General features: G+C 41.2%; 1 protein-coding gene across 2 annotated transcripts in view; it reads left to right on the forward strand.

Moving 5' to 3' along the window:
• The first annotated feature begins 6,910 nt into the window (after nucleotides 1-6,910).
• Nucleotides 6,911-15,239, forward strand: part of WDR7 (WD repeat domain 7) — a 346,874-nt gene continuing 338,545 nt past the window's right edge. The window contains exon 1 of one of the 2 annotated variants that reach the window (XM_074952395.1): nucleotides 6,911-7,197. The gene's annotated coding sequence lies outside the window, so the exon portion shown is untranslated. The remainder of the gene's footprint in view (nucleotides 7,198-15,239) is intronic. The other variant, XM_074952396.1, reaches the window with a different exon arrangement.

Raw genomic sequence — 15,239 nt, forward strand, 5'->3', positions numbered from 1 at the left:
AGCACGTACTTAGGGCACCAGCAAAGCAGGGGGCACCAAAAAAAATCTCATTTTTTTTGGAAAGAAAGAATTTGATATTTGACATTTCAAAAAAAGCATCAAAGTAGTCATCATGGGAAAAATCAGAACTTTGTTAGACTTCCTTACACTCCACTACACGCTCTTCCCCCATTTTTCTATTCTCTTTTTATTACTTATCCCCACCCACCTAAACCAGGGGGGCATCCTACTAATGTAGATGGAAATAATGCAAGGAAATCAGATCCTGTCATGTATTGCAATAAATTTATGTTTTATTATTGATATATTCTTCTGAGTTATACGTACTTGATTTGTTTTTTTCTTTCTTATATATATAATATATATATACATAAAAATAGTGTACGTTGTGTAATTTTTTTTTTTTTAAGTTCAGATAACTGAGATAAGGGGCAGGATGAAATGTAACCAAGTGGAGCACAGAAACGTAAACTGGCGGAAGAAAAGAAACAAAAAACTAGTGAAATTTTCCAAAATCTTCCAAAGCTGACATCATTTTTCAAAGTGAATCCATCAGAAGCAACATCTTCTCTCAGTAGCACAGACATCGTTCCAAAACCTGTAGGTGTTTCAGAGACTGACCCTTCTTCTATTGGTGAAACAAACACCATTCCAGAACATGTGGATGTGTCAGAGACTGTAACTGATCATCCTACTCCTGGTGGTAAAACAGACATTGTTCTAGAAGGTGTGGATGTGTCAGAGACTGAACCTGCTCATGCTGTAAATAATAGGAGAAAAGATCCTGGTATGTGGGTTGATTTCAGTACCGATGATGTAGCTTACTGGATAGATCGTGGACTAAATGACTGTCAACACCACACTGGGCCATTGGAGAAATCACGTCGGACTTTTACCAATGGCAAACAAACAAGATATTCGCAAAAAGAAAAGGAGTACTTGTGGCACCTTAGAGACTAACCAATTTATTTGAGCATAAGCTTTCGTGAGCTACAGCTCACTTCATCGGATGCATACTGTGGAAAGTGTAGAAGATCTTATTATATACACACAAAAAGCATAAAAAATACCTCCTCCCACCCCACTCTCCTGCTGGTAATAGCTTATCTAAAGTGATCACTCTCCTTACAATGTGTATGATAATCAAGTTGGGCCATTTCCAGCACAAATCCAGGTTTTCTCACCCCCCCCCCCCCACACACAAACTCACTCTCCTACTGGTAACAGCTTATCCAAAGTGACCACTCTCCTTATATTGTGTATGATAATCAAGGTGGGCCATTTCCAGCACAAATCCAGGATTTAACAAGAACGTCTGGGGGGGGGGGGTAGGAAGAAACAAGGGGAAATAGGCTATCTTGCATAATGACTAAGCCACTCCCAGTCTCTATTCAAGCCTAAGTTAATTGTATCCAATTTGCAAATGAATTCCAATTCAGCAGTTTCTCGCTGGAGTCTGGATTTGAAGTTTTTTTGTTGTAAAATAGCGACTTTCATGTCTGTAATTGCGTGACCAGAGAGATTGAAGTGTTCTCCGACTGGTTTATGAATGTTATAATTCTTGACATCTGATTTGTATCCATTTACTCTTTTACGTAGAGACTGTCCAGTTTGACCAATGTACATGGCAGAGGGGCATTGCTGGCACATGATGGCATATATCACATTGGTGGATGTGCAGGTGAACGAGCCTCTGATAGTGTGGCTGATGTTATTAGGCCCTGTGATGGTGTCCCCTGAATAGATATGTGGGCACAGTTGGCAACGGGCTTTGTTGCAAGGATAGGTTCCTGGGTTAGTGGTTCTGTTGTGTGGTATGTGGTTGCTGGTGAGTATTTGCTTCAGGTTGGGGGGCTGTCTGTAGGCAAGGACTGGCCTGTCTCCCAAGATTTGTGAGAGTGTTGGGTCATCCTTCAGGATAGGTTGTAGATCCTTAATAATGCGTTGGAGGGGTTTTAGTTGGGGACTGAAGGTGACGGCTAGTGGCGTTCTGTTATTTTCTTTGTTAGGCCTGTCCTGTAGTAGGTGACTTCTGGGAACTCTTCTGGCTCTATCAGTCTGTTTCTTCACTTCTGCAGGTGGATATTGTAGTTGTAAGAATGCTTGATCGAGATCTTGTAGGTGTCTGTCTCTCTGAGGGGTTGGAGCAAATGCGGTTGTAGATATTATCCACAAAAAATATTTTTCGGCATAAAAGCGAATGGTGAGAAATACACTCGAGAATGGCTACTGTATTCACCATCAACAGGGTCTGTGTACTGTTTTGTTTGCAAACTTTTTGCATATAAACCTTCAACATCCCGGTTTGCTGCAGATGGATTTAGTGACTGGAGGAATACTGTTTTAATTGAACAACATGAAAATAGCACTACTCACAGAGATTCAATGTTGACATATTTAAATAGAAGACAGGGCTTTGGATTGACACAAAAATTGGAAGAACAAATTAAAGGGGAGCGTGAATACTGGCAACATGTCTTGCAGCGTGTTATAGCTGTTATTTAAACATTAGCTGAACGTGGTCTGCCTTTCTGGGGATCAAATGACACATTTGGATCATTGCAGAATGGAAATTTCTTGGGATTGTTGGACCTTGTGGCTCAGTTTCACCCATTTTTAGCAGGCTATATCTCAAAATATGGGAATGCTGGCAAAAGTAACCCATCGTACTTATCCAAGACAATATGTGATGAACTCATTGGTCTAATGAGTGACAAAGTTCGTTCAGCTATTGTGGATGAAATAAGTACTGCTGGGTACTTCAGTTTATCTGTCGACTCTACACCTGATCTTTCATATATTGATTAATTGAGTATTGTACTAAGATATGTGTCTCCCACAGATGGAAAACCAGTTGAACGATTTATAACATTCCTCAATTTGAAAAGCCACACTGGTGAAGAAGTGGCAAATCAAGTACTGCATTATCTGTGCCAAGTTTGCAAAATAGATTTCTCAAAGTGCAGAGGTCAATCTTATGACAACACTGCCAACATGTCAGGGCGTTATCAAGGAATGCAGAAGCAGCTTTTAGAACAGAACAAATATGCCATATTCATTCCATGTGCTGCACACTCTCTCAATCTTATTGGCCACCGTGCTGTTGATTGTTGTCCGGTGGTAGTAAGTTTTTTCTCAACAGTCCAGTTACTCTATACATTTTCTCAGCCTAAACACACCGATGGGAAGTTCTTAAAACATATTTGGGCAATGATTGTGTGTTGAAATCTCTTTCTAATACTCGCTGGGAGGCACATGCAGTGGCAAAAAGTGCAATTCTGGAGTCCTACTCAAAGATTGTGGATGCATTAGAAAGTATAGCTGAAGTCCAATCACAAAAGGGAGAAACTATATGAGAGGCAGAAAACATTGCAAACAAGATGCAAGAACTAGAGTTTGTATTCATGTTGACCATGTGGAATGAAATTTTACAACACTTTTACCACGCAAATCAAGCTCTTCAAGAAAAAAAATTGGATTTGAAAATGTGTGCAGACCTCTGTCAATCATTAGCAGACCACTTACACACTTTGAGGAATGATTTCGAAAGATTTGAAGACATATCAAAAGATATCTTGCCTGATACTAACTACAAAGAAGCCCAGTCCCTCAACCGAATCAGGAAAAAACAAGCAAATGATAGCAGTGCAACACAAACAGCGTTGAATCCTAGAGACAAATTTCATGTATCTACTTACTACGCTATAATTGATACACTTGAAACTCATATGAAGAGGAGAGGTGAAATGTACAAAGAAGTATCAAGTAGATTTTCTTTTCTAAACGATATGGACTTATCTGACGAACAATATTACAAGGTTCCCAAAAGCTAGTTGTGTCATACCCTGTTGACTTGAACATGAATCTCTGTGGAGAAGTACGGCAGTTCCACTGTTATATGCACGCAAAATTTAATGAAACAGGAAAAATGAAATTCAGTAACATTGATTTTCATGACAAAATACTGAAAGACGAAATACAATGTGTATTTCCAAATGTAGAGCTCGCACTACGTATTTTTCTAACATTGATGATTACTAACTGCTCCGCAGAATGCTCTTTTTCTCACCTGAAAAGAATAAAAAAACCCTCAGAGAACAACAATGTGTCAGGACAGACTTGATTCACTTTCCCTGTTGTGTATGGAAACAGACATGCTTCGTTGAGTCACCTTCAATGAACTTATCCAGAATTTTGCAATCAGAAAATCTAGAAAGAAGCTATTTTAATTTCAGCAAACATGTAAGTTTTGTGTCATTTCAAAAAATAAAATTTTATTTACAGCCTTACCAAACACTTCAGGCAAATTCACCAGTGAAGATAAACTGTTAAAACAAATTTATTGACTACAAAAGATAGATTTTAAGTGATTATAAGTGATTTAAGTGATTTTAAGTAATTTAAGTGATTATACGGCAAAAATGTAAGAGTTAGTTACCAAAAGAAAAGAAAATATAAGCATGCAGTCTAAACTCTCAACCCTATCAAACTGGGAAACATCTAGATTAAGCAGTTTTTCTCACCCCACTGAAGATTGCAGTCCTTAATATACAGGTTTGTCCCTTAAACCTGGGCCAGTCTTCTCTGTTGGAGTCTTCAGTGTGTCTTTGTTGCTTGCAGCATAGGTGGGGGAGAGGAGAAAAGGCCAAGCATGGGACCCCTGTGTTCTGTTTTATACCCTCAGTCCGATGAGCTTGGAGAACACAAGTCCAAGCATGTCTGGTGGGCATTGTTGAGTCCCTAGGCAAGGTTGAGCAATTCCCTTGGTGTGGCTTTTTGCAGGTGAGTCATTGAATTGTAGCTCCCATGCTGGACCACGCCTGTTATGGTTGTTTGACATCCATCCGGGTGTTGGTTACTTTCCTTGGCACTGTCTCTGGAGAGCTAGTATCTGGATGCTTTCCAACCCACAGCATATTTTAGTGACAACCATACAACACAATTCTCGTAACTTCAAAATCATTAATGATACACGTATTTTAACAGAACAGTGACTTTCAGCAGATCGAAAAGGAGTACTTGTGGCACCTTAGAGACTAACCAATTTATTTGAGCATGAGCTCACGAAAGCTCATGCTCAAATAAATTGGTTAGTCTCTAAGGTGCCACAAGTACTCCTTTTCTTTTTGCGAATACAGACTAACACGGCTGTTACTCTGAAACCTTTCAGCAGATCATAACCTTTCCCCTGATAATTCACGTGGCCTGCTTTATATGCAATATCACAATTATATATAAACGAGGAATATGAGGGTAAATGTCCCCCAAGGTACAGAGTGTCAGAATGGACTTTGGAACTTGGTCAGCCCTGTCACTAGGAATATATGGTAAGGATTTTACCTTGAACCAAGTCTAGTTTGTTGAGTGTTAGCTACTAGAGAGCATTTTATCTTCATTTCTCTTGTAACCATTTCTGACTTTAATACCTTATAATTGTACTCACTTAAAATCTTTCTCTTTGTAGTTAAACGTTTTATTTTTGAATCAGAACTGTGTTGTGTTTAAACTGAACTGAGTACCTCCACTCGAATATCCTCCACTCAAATATCCACTTGAATATTGGCCCCTTACAAGGGAACCTCTGTCCATATTTGAACTGTCCAGGAGAGGGACGAACAATGTGGAACAAATGTTTTTCAGAAAATTCAGGACTGGGAGCGTTGGGATCACTCTGCAAGTGGTAACCAAGGCTGGTGGAAGCCAGAGTGTGACCAGAGTGCTGCTGACAGGCCATAGTTATACAGACACCCAAGGTGTGACCTGCATGCTGTTTGTGAGCGGCCCAGTTTGGGAACTTTAGCAGCAAAGCATGCTAAAGTTCCCAAAGGATGCAGGGTAGGTGGTCACACAACCCCTCACTAGTCTGAATTGCACCCTGGAATGGGACGACCACCAGTTTTATTGCATGCTCAATTTACAATCATTAAGCACTCTTATAGGTACTGTCTTACAGGTTATAAAAATACCTTTAAGATAGCTCTTTACATTTTTACAAAGATTAATTTATTAGTTCGCACAACATCTCTGTTAAGTAGCAAGTATTCCCCCCAAAAAACGGAGTTCGGGAAGTTACTGGGTACTATCATCATGCGCCCATACTCTCTAATAAGTATTTTCCCCGTAGGTACTTTAACAAACACATATTCTTCATAGATAAACTACAATACCCACAAAGTAGTTACTCCCCACATGGGTGGGCACTCTGTACTAACTCTCCAGTGTTTAGAGCTTGTCTGCACTTTAAAATGTACTGAACTAGCTCTTGTGGAATAATTATTAGTTTTTCTGGACTATTTATTAGTTCACAGATTCCAAGGCCAGAAGGGAACACTGTGATCATCTAGTCTGATCTCCTGTATAACACAGGAAACAGAACTCTTTCCCCACCCTCAACATTCCTAATGGTTTATAAAAACATCCAACCTTGATTTAAAAATGGTCAGTGATGGTGAAACCACCTCCACACTCCATAAATTATTCCAATAGGTAATTACTCTCGCCATTAAAAATTTACAACTTATTGCCAGTCTGAATTTGTCTAGCTCCAACCTCCAGCCATCAGAGCGTGTTATCCCTTCCTATGCTAGACTGAAGAGCCTATTATCAAACACACGTTTATTTTCGATAGCTATTAGTTATCCCAGAGGAACTCCCGGCGCGGAGATACTCTGAGATAAGAGGACCTTTTCCTGACTTAGCTTAGCCCATGACTAGGGTGCTAGGCCCTGTGAGAACGCAATGACTACATAATATAAAGCGCTCTCCAAAGACGGTCATTGTCTCCCGCACCAGGCATCCTCCGCAACCTGCCGCCCCAGAGGCCTCCCCCTCCCCAAGGCGGGGCGCTCTGGAAGCCGAAGCGCCCCGGCCGCACCCTCCAAACATGCCGCCCCCCCCCCGCAGCACTGCAGCCGTAACGTTCCGCCAGTCCACCAAAGGGAGAGGGGGTCACGCCGCTGCGGTCTCCATAGTTACGCCGATTCCTCAGCCTGCCGTCAGTCACTGCGGCGAGGCTTTGCGACACTTGCTGTGGGAGTCACGGCGGCTGGCTGGAGCTTGTCAGCTGATTTACTGCACCCGAGCCGGGGGCAGAGGGGTAGAGAGCCCTGGGCAGCCCCATCCCCGCGAGTAGGGGCCAGGGCCGTGCCGCACACACCACACCACAGACTACGGCAAGATCGGGTCCTGCCTGGACAGGTGAGTGCCTCACTTGGGGGGAGGGGTAACTGCCCTAGTTCCATGGGGGACCCCCACTTCTGTGCAGGAGGCTTTGTCTCCTTCTCCGAGTGTGACCTCCCTCGCCGGGGCTTTGCTCTGCCTGGCACCTCCCTTCCCCGCAGCACGAGCCCCCCTTGGGGCTGGGCTCTGCCTGGCAATCCTGCCCCCCTGCAGCGTGAGCCAAGCTTGGGGGGGACGGGACGACGAAGATGACACAGGGGCTGCCTGGCACCCCCCTGCAGCTCAGCTGGGTGTCAGCTGTGTCATTTCAGGAGGTTTGAGTGGGTTGCAGACACTTGCTAACGTCCTCTTGGAATTGCCCCAGTCAGGGGGTTCAGGATCTGGCTGAGTTGCAGACTCATTGCTGTCACCAGACCTTATTCATTCAGTTAATTGTGTTACAGCTTTCACTTTCCAAACAGTTATATTCCTTTATGAATTAGTACTCTTCTAGAAATTGGGCTCAATAAGAGGTGAGTTTCCATGAGTACAACATGTGGTTACAATATTGGGAGGGGGATTCTTTTTGCATATTGGAATATAGTGCCTGTGGAGGGGAAACAGATTTACAAGTGGTACCAGGTTTTATATGAGTTGTGGATGCTTTCCATCACCACAAGTATTATAGATAGCACCCTTCCAAATTCCATTTTGGTCCATTTCATGGACAGGGGTTTTTAAAATTTGTCAATTTCAGGTTTTCAGTTTATGTCTGAAATTTCACCGTTTAGTAACCCTGGGGGTCCCGTGGGACCCAAAAGGCAGGCAGCATGAGGGGGTTGCAAGGCTATTATAGGCAGATCATGGGATTGCCACCTGTACTTCTGCCCGGCTGCTGGTGGGGGTGTTGCCTTCAGAGCTGGGCAACCAGAGAGGAAGGCTGCTGACCGGGAGCCCAGCTCTAAAGCCAATACTACCACCACCAGCAGCAGCACAGAAGTGAGGATCTCAGGGTATGGTAGGGGTGGATTACCATATGTCCGGTTTTCCCAGCAGTCTCTTGCCTCATGGGGGTGGAGGTAACAGCTCGAACCGCGGAGCTTCCTGCAGCTGGGGGAGATTCTGGAGGTGGGTCTGACCCATCCCAGGAGTAGCCCCTTCAGGGGAAGAGGAAGTCTTGTCCCTCCCCATCCTCATCCGGGACTAGTAGTTGGAGCCCTGCTTAGGACCTCAACTAGGTGCCAGATTTCACAGGGGAGATCAGATTTCATGGTCCATGATGTGTTTTTCACTGCCGTGAATTTGGTAGGGCCCTAATTATAGAATCACTTAATGGGGTATGATGGCACCTATTACTCATTTAAAGCAAATCCCCTGTTACAGGGTAGTCTTTAGGAATTAGTAACTTTTGGTAGTGACTTGATGCCAATCAGGAACTCATTCCTCTCCATCCAGATTTCAGGATTTCATAGCCATTGTTTTCCTCTATTTACTACTGTTGTGAAAGCAGATGCTTGTACCCACATAGCACTTGGTGGATTTACATGACACTTCATGCGGGTCAGATGTCAGCCAACACAGAGCTCATTGCCTGTTGTATCTTTTAGAATTTTTTCCCCATGGGAGGAATTTCCCTGTGTGTTAGGACAGGAACATGAACAAGAGGGTGACTGCAAATGATGGCGACTTATTTGCAGATTTAGGATCTATTCCTGTGAAGATTTATGCACATGCTTAATTTGTGCAGGTATGTAACCTAACTGAAGTAAACAGGACTGAAGTTCATAAAGTTAAGCACTTGTGTAACTCTTTGCAAGATCAGAACCTTGGAGTATAGATCTTGCTACAGCAGCACAGCCTCTGACTAGGTTATAGATTAAATGAATTCAGTAAACTGAGTTATGGTAGCACCTTTTGGTCAATGAATGTTGTGATCTTGTTTTAGGAATTGCTGATAGCTTTAGATATCACTCATGAATAGAGGGAACCTCCACTTCTTCCTCCTTCCACAAGTTTCAGGACAGAAAGAAAGATGATGATGATTGTCATCGTATGTTTGTGTAATACACCCATGTACGTTAAGGCACTCTATAGATAACAGTATAGGGTGACTACTTATATGATACAGTACCTTTTGATTTCTAAATTCTCGGAAGTTCTCTAAGAAATTAGTAGCTTTAAAAATAACTCCTGATTAGGGAAATGTGTATGAGTTGTACAAGAAAAGTCATCACAACATGATCCCTATTGTTTTATGTAATTCCTTTCATAATAGAAGGCAACATAATCTTAGGAAATAGCAAGGAGTTTTAAATCTAGTTTCATAACTGCCTTGAATAACTTGTACTTCATGTGACACCTTCAATGAGGAAGGTTTTTTGAGAAAAAACAAAAGTGAGATTTTTAAAGTCATCATCAAGGAAAAAACCCTTCATTACAGAAATGAGATGCTTTTAAAAGCTGGCTAAAATTAATGCTATGTAAGTGATTTTATAAAATGAGAAACTAGAAATAATTCATCTTCTCATGTAAGCAACCGTAGCAGGTATGTTCAGCCTTAATCTCATATTAATATTAAAAATTATAGTAGTCTGCACATGTATGACTTTAATAATTCTATTCACTCACTCAGCTGGGGTGAGTAAAATATCCATCTTTAGCTTTTTCATTATCTTTGCTATCATGATTAAAGTTTAAGGTGTAGATCTTGTCCGGGCTGCTAATATTTTATGAATGTTTTGCAAGCAAGTAAGGTCCTAATTTTAGAAAGTCTATTTATGATTGATTTGGTATTTGTTTGGCAATAGTGTTTCGTGAATTATTATCTTTATTTGTTGTACAGTAGTACATAAGACCCAATCAAGACCCATTGTATTAGGACTATAGAAACAAGTAACAAGAAGACAGTCCCTGCTCTAGAGAGGTCACACCATAGGTTTATGATAAGATGCAATAGGAGCTAAGACAGACAAATGACCCAGGGTGGCATTTGAGAATTGACAAAATGAGAGAACAGTGATATAGATATAGATAGATAGATATCTAAGAAAATTTAAAACCTTGGCCTTTTTAGATATGAAGTACTTGTAGATGAATTTAATTCCAAGGTTAAGACAAAAATTATCATTTAAATGAGTAAAGGTAGTTAAACTTTCATGCATTCTGTATGGTTTTTTTTTTTTTTTAAAATTGGATCTGGATCCTGCAAAAACTTAATGGGTATACTCAACTGGACTACTCACACATAAAATTAAGATTTTGGAGTAGCAGCCGTGTTAGTCTGTATTCGCAAAAAAAAAAAGGAGTACTTGTTAGTCTCTAAGGTGCCACAAGTACTCCTTTTCTTTTTACATAAAATTAAGTGTGATAAAATTAATTCATCTAAGTGTGATGGAGTGGAGCTTTAAATGCATGACACCTAGAATAGAATAGTTTCCTCCCCAGAATGAGGTAATTCATTTTCATTTTGCCAACTGTGATTTTATTAATGTTCCACAGATATTTCAGACTTTTCTGAAATGTTTAGATAGAGAATTAATGAATGTACACCACACTAAGAGTTTATACTGTACCCATTGCTGTATATTTAAGTGCCTCATCTCAGGTGAGCTACTAAGATTAACTAACCTTTTACCTTTAGGGTAATTTCCAGGCCAATTTAATGTTTGGTCAGTCTGATGAGACTGACAGCCAGGTTGCAATCATTGTATACCCATGCGTAGTACCTGGATTGAAACCATCTACTCAGTTTATGTGAGCCCCTACACAGCCTACCAACTTGGGCCAAGTTCAAAATAGTGACATGGTACCTGATCCTACAAACAGTTATGAATATACATAACCTTACTACCACAACCAATCCCATTGACTTCAGTTGGCCTACTCATGGTTAAGCATCTGCGCAAGTTAGCAGGATTAGGGTTTTGGAGGTGAGAGTCTTTGTATCCTGTTGTTAGTCCATAGATACATCAAGTCCTCTTGACAGCTGCTTTAATTTTTTGTCATCAGATGTCCAGAATTGAGCATCGTAAAATGAATAAATTTGCAGTTTAACTCACCAGCTGTTAACTCTTCTCTTCAGTTCCTTTCTGTGTGGGTGGGGGTGGGGGAAGTTTCATTAAAACTTGCCAACCTGAATATCTTTTTGCACGGTCTGCTTGCTGGCTTCTTGCATGTAAGTAATATCCTGCTGTGCTAGCACAACAAGAAATTCACTTTTTGATTGTGCTATAATGTTGTAAAGAAATGAATTTTTAGTTGGAATTAATTGTGCTCTTAGAATTGAGGATTCCTCCTCTTGCTGTTTCTTATAGTTGCTGTAATGAAAAACTGCCTAAAAGAATCTGGATTCTTGCAGTGCTTTCTTCACTTGTATTTTGTCTGTAAATATGTACATCTTAAAACAGTATTGAAGTCATGTAGCTGTTGTTTGCAATTCAATACATTGAGTGGCTAAAGTACACGGGAATAATTGTCATTCCCTATTCCGATAGAATGTTCTACGCTTACCACCTGTCAACCCAGATGATAGTAATAGTCTGTGATATGTGTCAGAATGAAAGATCTGTCTTCAAAATCATTTTATTGTACTTAGTATAATGCAATGTATGCACTCTAAAACGGTATTTATTGTGGTGATTCAAAGGCATTTGCACCATTGACACTTTTATAGTTATTTGGATACGTATAAAATATATAATTTTCTTTCTTTTAATTTTTATAATAAGTAAGGAAAGCATTTGGCTGCATTTAAATTAGATAAAAGCTGAATGTAAATCATCATCATCATCATCATCATCATGGAAAATCCCAAAGGGATGTTGCCTCCTTGCTGATCAGTTGCCACCTAGGTCCTTAATGTGATCTGGCTGTATATTCAATTTATGTCCATCACAGGCAAGCTTATTGTGCCACTGAAGGTTTTGGTGACCACATGATTGCTGGCCATGTAGCAACAGTCTTCAGTAAACATGTTTTGGAATTTGTTGGTCTTCCACCCTAATAATGTCTGTACCAAGAAAGCCTCTGAAACCAAAACAGTGCTGATGGAGGTGGTTGCAGGGTTTGACTGAATGTACATGTATTCTGTAACTGCTGAGAAACTTCAGAAACATTTGAGTTACAACTAATAAATTGATTGATTGGTACTGACTGTATTTACTGAACAACCAGCATGTGTGGGTGGCATCATCTAGTGGTGAAAACACAGGGCTGGGAGTCAAGACATCTGGGTTCTATTGCTGATTGCTACAGACTTTCTGTCTGACCTTGGGCAAATTATTGTTTTTGCTTTTAAAAGCATACACTTTTGGCATGGTTCTTGGGTTGGTGCTGATGCCAGTATGATTAATCACAAACAATCTGTGTACTGAAGTGTTTGTAAATCAAATATGGTCTCAGACCATAACAGCTCCAAAAAGAAACATTACAATTATTAAATAAATGTATGTTTAAAAATGTGTATAATCACTACATATGTTAGTGCAACATAAATCAGAAGGACTAGAAAGAAAACATTACGTTCTCTACCAATTGTATTTTTCTCTATTTAGAACATTCTTATACTTTTTTTTTTTTTTTTTTGCATTGTCAGTGGAATTCAAATATGCCTATTTTAGATTTGGTATCACACAAATACAGAGATGACCACCACCCATGACATCAGCACTGATCTGTGAACTGAATTTTGGGTTTTCAGACTGTTAATACTAATATTTTTTTACTTCCACAGCAGCTTTAATACAAGGATTTTAGTGACATTTACAAATATTAATTAAGCCTCATATAATTTCCTAAAAGAATCTATATGAAGATAATCCGTCTATTAAAAATGCTTTTCCATTCAGTCATGCCTTCCATTTGAGGAGACCAAAGCATTTTACAAACTTTAATGATTTAAGATTAACATTCCAGTTAAGTAGGTTATCATTATAACCCCATTTCGAATTGTGGAAACTGACATTTGGGGGGTTCAGTGTATTTCATTTTGCTTTTCTGTTAACCAGATCTATCTTGTGATATTTCAGATTATGGTGCATTCTCATGTAGACTTTAGAAGGCATTGGCACATGGTGCACAAGACAGCACGGAAATTGTTATTTAGTATAAGCATGTAGAATAAACCTAAAATTTTCCATTTTGTAGAAGAACTGAGCCTAGTGTGTTGGTGTTGAGTTCATAGCCAAGACGAGCTATTATTTTGAAAATTAACTCCTGGATTAAGCCTGCTAAAATGGTGAAAGATTTCTGTGCTTCAGCACTCCCAAAGCAACTAGTTAGGCCCCCTGCAATTAAAACAAAAAATAATGCATACTTTTAGTTGTAAGATTGTCAACAAACTTTCTATTTAATTTTAAAATCTCTTGCAATACAGTACTTTTTAAAAACATATCTTAATCATCTTTCCCATAGTTGTCACAGACATGTACATGCATATGTAGATGTCCAATCTTAAACACATCCCTCTTCCTACTTGCATCCAGGGCATGGAAATATTACCAGTCATCTAATATGTACTCCTGGGGGAATTCTGTGCCACTGCGCATGTGCAGAATTAATGTCCTCTGCAGATTTCTTTGCTTTCCTGCAGAAAAATGGTTTTCTGACATGCGACCCTCTCCAGCAGTATGTTTCAGGTGCCCAGGGCAGCTGGCAGAGAGGTAAATCACTGTGGGGCAGGAGGTGGGACTAGGGAAGACCCGGCTGGTGATTCCTACCCTGCGCCCAGCTCAGCTTCTACTCTGGGCTGGACCAGAGAGGATGAGACTTCCTCTTGCCCTGTACGACATCCAGGGCTGGGTCAGACCCGCCTTCAGATTTCTCTCCCAGCTGCAGGAAGTTCTGCAAACTCTCTTTCCCCTACCTCCTGCTTCCTGCACCCATCGTTCCTTAGCTGCAGGGGGAGGGATCCCTGTACAGGGTGCTGCTCCCTGATCTGCCCTACCCCCATGCATCTAGACCCCCTCATACCCAGACCCTCCTGCCAAACCTTACCCCCCTGCACTCAGAACCCCCCCGATGAGCCCCACAACGAGCCACCCGCCCCCCAGATCCCTACCCCACTGAGACCCAACCAGTTGCACCAGGATCCCCACTCCCCCCAGCATCCTCCTGTAGAGTCCCGTTACCATTGCACCCAAAACCTCCCAACAAGCCCCAGTGCATCCACATCCCCTCTGCACCTGCATTCCCCACTGAACCATCTGCACCCAGATTGCCCCACACAGAACCCTCTCAACTCACACCTGGATCACCCCACACTAAGCCCCTCCACATTTGGATCCTGCATTGCTGAGCCTGCCTCCCACACCTGGTGCACCTGGCATGGAGGAACAGGGCCTTGGGGTGTTTCTGGGGCAGGCCCAGTCCTTGTTCTGTGTCAGGATTGGGTGCAGCCTCACCGCTGAGTCCATGTCCTGTGGGGCAGGGGAGCTGCACAGTGATCTCCCACCTCTGTGCAGCCAGTGGCTTGTGCTCCCCAATGCCATGCTGGAGCCTCCACATTTATTAGACAAATAAAATTTGCAGAATTTTAAAATATTGTGCACAGAATTTTAATTTTTTTGGCACAGAATTTTTTATTTTTTGACATAGAATGCCCTCAGGAGTAAATATGCAGAGGATTAGCAAGGAGATTTAATGACTGGCACCGAAGATGGTGAATGGTTGTTGTCCAGAGGCAATGCACTGGTGAGAAAACCCCCTCCTATCTAGATACTGCAATTCCTATCATGGATTAATTTTTGTTTGGGTGTATTCCTGTTTTGTGTCTGAGAAATGTACCCCGCCTCAGCATCCATTTTAGGTTCTCTTTTATGGTGAACAGCTCCAGTACCAAAATTTTGTCTGAACAGACTGTCTGCACTGAAAGTTCTACTGCACCTTGGAGAAGTCATGAGTAGTAAAAAGGTCCAGCAGCTTTTTCACACGCAGGAATCGTATCTGTTTGTGCTTGATTCATGTTCAGAAAGTTATCTTCACAATAGTAAGGATTAGGAACTAATTTTATTTTAAATGCAAACTTAGATTCTACAGAGGTTGATGGCACTCATCCCAGGCAAATTGATGAGTGGATTTTTCAA

This window comes from Natator depressus, chromosome 5 (genome assembly GCF_965152275.1).
Source record: "Natator depressus isolate rNatDep1 chromosome 5, rNatDep2.hap1, whole genome shotgun sequence".
NCBI classification, from domain to species: Eukaryota; Metazoa; Chordata; order Testudines; family Cheloniidae; genus Natator; species Natator depressus.